Source organism: Triturus cristatus, chromosome 12 (assembly GCF_964204655.1).
Source record: "Triturus cristatus chromosome 12, aTriCri1.1, whole genome shotgun sequence".
Taxonomy (NCBI): Eukaryota; Metazoa; Chordata; class Amphibia; order Caudata; family Salamandridae; genus Triturus; species Triturus cristatus.
In genome coordinates this window covers 149188800-149197945 of record NC_140595.1, presented here as the reverse complement: position 1 = coordinate 149197945, position 9146 = coordinate 149188800, and positions in this window count along the sequence as shown.

Genomic DNA, 9146 nt, shown 5'->3' with positions numbered 1-9146 from the left:
CAAATGTGAATTTTAGTTCAAAGACGCAACATTTGAAAACGGACCTTTTTTTAGTTTCTGAAGCATGTCGTAAGGGGGGGTGGTTATCTCTTTTGTCAAAAATTGGGCATTTTTGATTGAACAATAAAGGCCTAAAAATGTAATTTAATTCACTTCCCGTGGTGGAAAAACACTTTTTAAGGCCTCAGGGTGAGTAAATTGGCCATTTTCATTCACTTTTACCCATTCCACAAATCTTGCGTTCAGGGCCCCTGGAAGCATGAAAATCACTTTAAACATCTCATTTTATCTCTAAAAGTGATTATCCACGTACAAATGTGAATTTTAGTTCAAAGACGCAACATTTGAAAACGGACCATTTTTTTAGTTTCTGAAGCATGTCGTAAGGGGGGGTGGTTATCTCTTTCGTCAAAAATTGGGCATTTTTGATTGAACAATGAAGGCCTAAAAATGTTATTTATTTCACTTCCCGTGGTGGAGAAACACTTTTTAAGGCCTCAGAGTGAGTAAATTGGCCCTTTTCATTCACGTTTACCCATTCCACAAATTTTGCGTTCATATCCCCTGGAAGCATGAAAATCACTTTAAACATCTCATTTTATCTCTAAAAGTGATTATTCACGTACAAATGTGAATTTTACTTCAAAGACGCAACATTTGAAAACGGACCATTTTTTTTGTTTCTGAAGCATGTCCTAAGGGGGGGTGGTTATCTCTTTCGTCAAAAATTTGGCATTTTTGATTGAACAATAAAGGCCTCCAAATGTTATTTATTTCACTTCCCGAGGTGGATAAACACTTTTTAAGGCCTCAGAGTGAGTAAATTGGCCATTTTCAATCACGTTTACCCATTCCACAAATTTTGCGTTCAGGGCCCCTGGAAGCATGAAAATCACTTTAAACATCTCATTTTATCTCTAAAAGTGATTATCCACGTACAAATGTGAATTTTAGTTCAAAGACGCAACATTTGAAAACGGACCATTTTTTTAGTTTCTGAAGCATGTCGTAAGGGGGGGTGGTTATCTCTTGTGTCAAAAATTGGGCATTTTTGATTGAACAATAAAGGCCTCCAAATGTTATTTATTTCACTTCCCGAGGTGGATAAACACTTTTTAAGGCCTCAGAGTGAGTAAATTGGCCCTTTTCATTCACGTTTACCCATTCCACAAATTTTGCGTTCATATCCCCTGGAAGCATGAAAATCACTTTAAACATCTCATTTTATCTCTAAAAGTGATTATCCACGTACAAATGTGAATTTTAGTTCAAAGACGCAACATTTGAAAACGGACCATTTTTTTAGTTTCTGAAGCATGTCGTAAGGGGGGGTGGTTATCTCTTTTGTCAAAAATTGGGCATTTTTGATTGAACAATAAAGGCCTAAAAATGTAATTTAATTCACTTCCTGTGGTGGAGAAACACTTTTTAAGGCCTCAGAGTGAGTAAATTGGCCATTTTCATTCACGTTTACCCATTCCACAAATCTTGCGTTCAGGGCCCCTGGAAGCATGCAAATCACTTTAAACATCTCATTGTATCTCTAAAAGTGATTATCCACGTACAAATGTGAATTTTAGTTCAAAGACGTAACATTTGAAAACGGACCATTTTTTTACTTTCTGAAGCATGTCGTAAGGGGGGGGTGGTTATCTCTTTCGTCAAAAATTGGGCATTTTTGATTGAACAATAAAGGCCTAAAAATGTTATTTAATTCACTTCCCGTGGTGGAGAAACACTTTTTAAGGCCTCAGAGTGAGTAAATTGGCCATTTTCATTCACGTTTACCCATTCCACAAATCTTGCGTTCAGGGCCCCTGGAAGCATGAAAATCACTTTAAACATCTCATTTTATCTCTAAAAGTGATTATCCACGTACAAATGTGAATTTTAGTTCAAAGACGCAACATTTGAAAACAGACCATTTTTTTAGTTTCTGGAGCATGTCGTAAGGGGGGGTGGTTATCTCTTTCGTCAAAAATCAGGCATTTTTGATTGAACAATAAAGGCCTCCAAATGTTATTTATTTCACTTCCCGTGGTGGAGTAACACTTTTTAAGGCCTCAGAGTGAGTAAATTGGCCCTTTTCATTCACGTTTACCCATTCCACAAATCTTGCGTTCAGGGCCCCTGGAAGCATGCAAATCACTTTAAACATCTCATTTTATCTCTAAAAGTGATTATCCACGTATAAATGTGAATTTTAGTTCAAAGACGCAACATTTGAAAAATGGACCATTTTTTTAGTTTCTGAAGCATGTCGTAAGGGGGGGTGGTTATCTCTTTCGTCAAAAATTGGGCATTTTTGATTGAACAATAAAGGCCTCCAAATGGTATTTATTTCACTTCCCGTGGTGGAGAAACACTTTTTAAGGCCTCAGAGTGAGTAAATTGGCCATTTTAATTCACGTTTACCCATTCCACAAATCTTGCGTTCAGGGCCCCTGGAAGCATGAAAATCACTTTAAACATCTCATTTTATCTCTAAAAGTGATTATCCACGTACAAATGTGAATTTTAGTTCAAAGACGCAACATTTGAAAACGGACCATATTTTTAGTTTCTGAAGTATGTCGTAAGGGGGGGTGGTTATCTCTTTCGTCAAAAATTGGGCATTTTTGATTGAACAATAAAGGCCTTCAAATGTTATTTATTTCACTTCCCGTGGTGGAGAAACACTTTTTAAGGCCTCAGAGTGAGTAAATTGGCCCTTTTCATTCACGTTTACCCATTCCACAAATTTAGCGTTCATATCCCCTGGAAGCATGAAAATCACTTTAACATCTCATTTTATCTCTAAAAGTGATTATCCACGTACAAATGTGAATTTTAGTTCAAAGACGCAACATTTGAAAACGGACCATTTTTTTCGTTTCTGAAACATGTCGTAAGGGGGGGTGGTTATCTCTTTTGTCAAAAATTGGGCATTTTTGATTGAACAATAAAGGCCTAAAAATGTAATTTAATTCACTTCCCGTGGTGGAGAAACACTTTTTAAGGCGTCAGAGTGAGTAAATTGGCCATTTTCATTCACGTTTACCCATTCCACAAATCTTGCGTTCAGGGCCCCTGGAAGCATGCAAATCACTTTAAACATCTCATTTTATCTCTAAAAGTGATTATCCACGTACAAATGTGAATTTTAGTTCAAAGACGCAACATTTGAAAACGGACCATTTTTTTAGTTTCTGAAGCATGTCGTAAGGGGGGGTGGTTATCTCTTTTGTCAAAAATTGGGCATTTTTGATTGAACAATAAAGGCCTAAAAATGTAATTTAATTCACTTCCCCTGGTGGAGAAACACTTTTTAAGGCCTCAGAGTGAGTAAATTGGCGATTTTCATTCACGTTTACCCATTCCACAAATCTTGCGTTCAGGGCCCCTGGAAGCATGCAAATCACTTTAAACATCTCATTGTATCTCTAAAAGTGATTATCCACGTACAAATGTGAATTTTAGTTCAAAGACGCAACATTTGAAAACGGACCATTTTTTTAGTTTCTGAAGCATGTCGTAAGGGAGGGGTGGTTATCTCTTTCGTCAAAAATATGGCATTTTTGATTCAACAATAAAGGCCTCCAAATGTTATTTATTTCACTTCCCGTGGTGGAGAAACACTTTTTAAGGCCTCAGAGTGAGTAAATTGGCCATTTTCATTCACGTTTACCCATTTCACAAATTTTGCGTTCAGGGCCCCTGGAAGCATGAAAATCACTTTAAACATCTCATTTTATCTCTAAAAGTGATTATCCACGTACAAATGTGAATTTTAGTTCAAAGACGCAACATTTGAAAACGGACCATTTTTTTAGTTTCTGAAGCATGTCGTAAGGGGGGGTGGTTATCTCTTTCGTCAAAAATTTGGCATTTTTGATTGAACAATAAAGGCCTCCAAATGTTATTTATTTCACTTCCCGAGGTGGATAAACACTTTTTAAGGCCTCAGAGTGAGTAAATTGGCCATTTTCATTCACTTTTACCCATTCCACAAATCTTGCGTTCAGGGCCCCTGGAAGCATGCAAATCACTTTAAACATCTCATTTTATCTCTAAAAGTGATTATCCACGTACAAATGTGAATTTTAGTTCAAAGACGCAACATTTGAAAACGGACCATTTTATTAGTTTCTGAAGCATGTCGTAAGGGGGGGGTGGTTATCTCTTTGGTCAAAAATTGGGCATTTTTGATTCAACAATAAAGACCTCCAAATGGTATTTATTTCACTTCCCGTGGTGGAGAAACACTTTTTAAGGCCTCAGAGTGAGTAAATTGGCCATTTTCATTCACGTTTACCCATTTCACAAATTTTGCGTTCAGGGCCCCTGGAAGCATGAAAATCACTTTAAACATCTCATTTTATCTCTAAAAGTGATTATCCACGAACAAATGTGAATTTTAGTTCAAAGACGCAACATTTGAAAACGGACCATTTTTTTAGTTTCTGAAGCATGGCGTAAGGGGGGGTGGTTATCTCTTTTGTCAAAAATTGGGCATTTTTGATTGAACAATAAAGGCCTAAAAATGTTATTTAATTCACTTCCAGTTGTGGAGAAACACTTTTTAAGGCCTCAGAGTGAGTAAATTGGCCATTTTCATTCACGTTTACCCATTCCACAAATCTTGCATTCAGGGCCCCTGGAAGCATGAAAATCACTTTAAACATCTCATTTTATCTCTAAAAGTGATTATCCACGTACAAATGTGAATTTTAGTTCAAAGACGCAACATTTGAAAACGGACCATTTTTTTAGTTTCTGAAGCATGTCGTAAGGGGGGGTGGTTATCTCTTTCGTCAAAAATTGGGCATTTTTGATTGAACAATAAAGGCCTCCAAATGTTATTTATTTCACTTCCCGAGGTGGATAAATACTTTTTAAGGCCTCAGAGTGAGTAAATTGGCCATTTTCATTCACGTTTACCCATTCCACAAATCTTGCGTTCAGGGCCCCTGGAAGCATGAAAATCACTTTAAACATCTCATTTTATCTCTAAAAGTGATTATCCACGAACAAATGTGAATTTTAGTTCAAAGACGCAACATTTGAAAACGGACCATATTTTTAGTTTCTGAAGCATGGCGTAAGGGGGGTGGTTATCTCTTTTGTCAAAAATTGGGCATTTTTGATTGAACAATAAAGGCCTAAAAATGTTATTTAATTCACTTCCAGTGGTGGAGAAACACTTTTTAAGGCCTCAGAGTGAGTAAATTGGCCATTTTCATTCACGTTTACCCATTCCACAAATTTTGCGTTCAGGGCCCCTGGAAGCATGAAAATCACTTTAAACATCTCATGTTATCTCTAAAAGTGATTATCCACGTACAAATGTGAATTTTAGTTCAAAGACGCAACATTTGAAAACGGCACATTTTTTTAGTTTCTGGAGCATGTCGTAAGGGGGGGTGGTTATCTCTTTCGTCAAAAATCAGGCATTTTTGATTGAACAATAAAGGCCTAAAAATGTTATTTATTTCTCTTCCCGTGGTGGAGAAACACTTTTTAAGGCATCAGAGTGAGTAAATTGGCCCTTTTTATTCACGTTTACCCATTCCACAAATTTTGCGTTCATATCCCCTGGAAGCATGAAAATCACTTTAAACATCTCATTTTATCTCTAAAAGTGATTTTCCACGTACAAATGTGAATTTTAGTTCAAAGACGCAACATTTGAAAACAGACCATTTTTTTAGTTTCTGAAGCATGTCGTAAGGGGGGTGGTTATCTCTTTTGTCAAAAATTGGGCATTTTTGATTGAACAATAAAGGCCTCCAAATGTTATTTATTTCACTTCCCGAGGTGGATAAACACTTTTTAAGGCCTCAGAGTGAGTAAATTGGCCATTTTCATTCACGTTTACCCATTCCACAAATTTTGCGTTCAGGGCCCCTGGAAGCATGAAAATCACTTTAAACATCTCATTTTATCTCTAAAAGTGATTATCCACGAACAAATGTGAATTTTAGTTCAAAGACGCAACATTTGAAAACGGACCATTTTTTTAGTTTCTGAAGCATGTCGTAAGGGGGGGTGGTTATCTCTTTTGTCAAAAATTGGGCATTTTTGATTGAACAATAAAGGCCTAAAAATGTAATTTAATTCACTTCCTGTGGTGGAGAAACACTTTTTAAGGCCTCAGAGTGAGTAAATTGGCCATTTTAATTCACGTTTACCCATTCCACAAATCTTGCGTTCAGGGCCCCTGGAAGCATGCAAATCACTTTAAACATCTCATTGTATCTCTAAAAATGATTATCCACGTACAAATGTGAATTTTGGTTCAAAGACGTAACATTTGAAAACAGACCATTTTTTTAGTTTCTGGAGCATGTCGTAAGGGGGGGTGGTTATCTCTTTCGTCAAAAATCAGGCATTTTTGATTGAACAATAAAGGCCTCCAAATGGTATTTATTTCACTTCCCGTGGTGGAGAAACACTTTTTAAGGCCTCAGAGTGAGTAAATTGGCCATTTTAATTCACGTTTACCCATTCCACAAATCTTGCGTTCAGGGCCCCTGGAAGCATGAAAATCACTTTAAACATCTCATTTTATCTCTAAAAGTGATTATCCACGTACAAATGTGAATTTTAGTTCAAAGACGCAACATTTGAAAACGGACCATATTTTTAGTTTCTGAAGTATGTCGTAAGGGGGGGTGGTTATCTCTTTCGTCAAAAATTGGGCATTTTTGATTGAACAATAAAGGCCTTCAAACGTTATTTATTTCACTTCCCGTGGTGGAGAAACACTTTTTAAGGCCTCAGAGTGAGTAAATTGGCCCTTTTCATTCACGTTTACCCATTCCACAAATTTAGCGTTCATATCCCCTGGAAGCATGAAAATCACTTTAACATCTCATTTTATCTCTAAAAGTGATTATCCACGTACAAATGTGAATTTTAGTTCAAAGACGCAACATTTGAAAACGGACCATTTTTTTCGTTTCTGAAGCATGTCGTAAGGGGGGGTGGTTATCTCTTTTGTCAAAAATTGGGCATTTTTGATTGAACAATAAAGGCCTAAAAATGTAAATTAATTCACTTCCCGTGGTGGAGAAACACTTTTTAAGGCCTCAGAGTGAGTAAATTGGCCATTTTCATTCACGTTTACCCATTCCACAAATCTTGCGTTCAGGGCCCCTGGAAGCATGCAAATCACTTTAAACATCTCATTTTATCTCTAAAAGTGATTATCCACGTACAAATGTGAATTTTAGTTCAAAGACGCAACATTTGAAAACGGACCATTTTTTTAGTTTCTGAAGCATGTCGTAAGGGGGGGTGGTTATCTCTTTTGTCAAAAATTGGGCATTTTTGATTGAACAATAAAGGCCTAAAAATGTAATTTAATTCACTTCCCGTGGTGGAGAAACACTTTTTAAGGCCTCAGAGTGAGTAAATTGGCGATTTTCATTCACGTTTACCCATTCCACAAATCTTGCGTTCAGGGCCCCTGGAAGCATGCAAATCACTTTAAACATCTCATTTTATCTCTAAAAGTGATTATCCACGTACAAATGTGAATTTTAGTTCAAAGACGCAACATTTGAAAACGGACCATTTTTTTAGTTTCTGAAGCATGTCGTAAGGGAGGGGTGGTTATCTCTTTCGTCAAAAATATGGCATTTTTGATTCAACAATAAAGGCCTCCAAATGTTATTTATTTCACTTCCCGTGGTGGAGAAACACTTTTTAAGGCCTCAGAGTGAGTAAATTGGCCATTTTAATTCACGTTTACCCATTCCACAAATCTTGCGTTCAGGGCCCCTGGAAGCATGAAAATCACTTTAAACATCTCATTTTATCTCTAAAAGTGATTATCCACGTACAAATGTGAATTTTAGTTCAAAGACGCAACATTTGAAAACGGACCATATTTTTAGTTTCTGAAGTATGTCGTAAGGGGGGGTGGTTATCTCTTTCGTCAAAAATTGGGCATTTTTGATTGAACAATAAAGGCCTTCAAATGTTATTTATTTCACTTCCCGTGGTGGAGAAACACTTTTTAAGGCCTCAGAGTGAGTAAATTGGCCCTTTTCATTCACGTTTACCCATTCCACAAATTTAGCGTTCATATCCCCTGGAAGCATGAAAATCACTTTAACATCTCATTTTATCTCTAAAAGTGATTATCCACGTACAAATGTGAATTTTAGTTCAAAGACGCAACATTTGAAAACGGACCATTTTTTTCGTTTCTGAAACATGTCGTAAGGGGGGGTGGTTATCTCTTTTGTCAAAAATTGGGCATTTTTGATTGAACAATAAAGGCCTAAAAATGTAATTTAATTCACTTCCCGTGGTGGAGAAACACTTTTTAAGGCGTCAGAGTGAGTAAATTGGCCATTTTCATTCACGTTTACCCATTCCACAAATCTTGCGTTCAGGGCCCCTGGAAGCATGCAAATCACTTTAAACATCTCATTTTATCTCTAAAAGTGATTATCCACGTACAAATGTGAATTTTAGTTCAAAGACGCAACATTTGAAAACGGACCATTTTTTTAGTTTCTGAAGCATGTCGTAAGGGGGGGTGGTTATCTCTTTTGTCAAAAATTGGGCATTTTTGATTGAACAATAAAGGCCTAAAAATGTAATTTAATTCACTTCCCCTGGTGGAGAAACACTTTTTAAGGCCTCAGAGTGAGTAAATTGGCGATTTTCATTCACGTTTACCCATTTCACAAATTTTGCGTTCAGGGCCCCTGGAAGCATGAAAATCACTTTAAACATCTCATTTTATCTCTAAAAGTGATTATCCACGTACAAATGTGAATTTTAGTTCAAAGACGCAACATTTGAAAACGGACCATTTTTTTAGTTTCTGAAGCATGTCGTAAGGGGGGGTGGTTATCTCTTTCGTCAAAAATTTGGCATTTTTGATTGAACAATAAAGGCCTCCAAATGTTATTTATTTCACTTCCCGAGGTGGATAAACACTTTTTAAGGCCTCAGAGTGAGTAAATTGGCCATTTTCATTCACTTTTACCCATTCCACAAATCTTGCGTTCAGGGCCCCTGGAAGCATGCAAATCACTTTAAACATCTCATTTTATCTCTAAAAGTGATTATCCACGTACAAATGTGAATTTTAGTTCAAAGACGCAACATTTGAAAACGGACCATTTTATTAGTTTCTGAAGCATGTC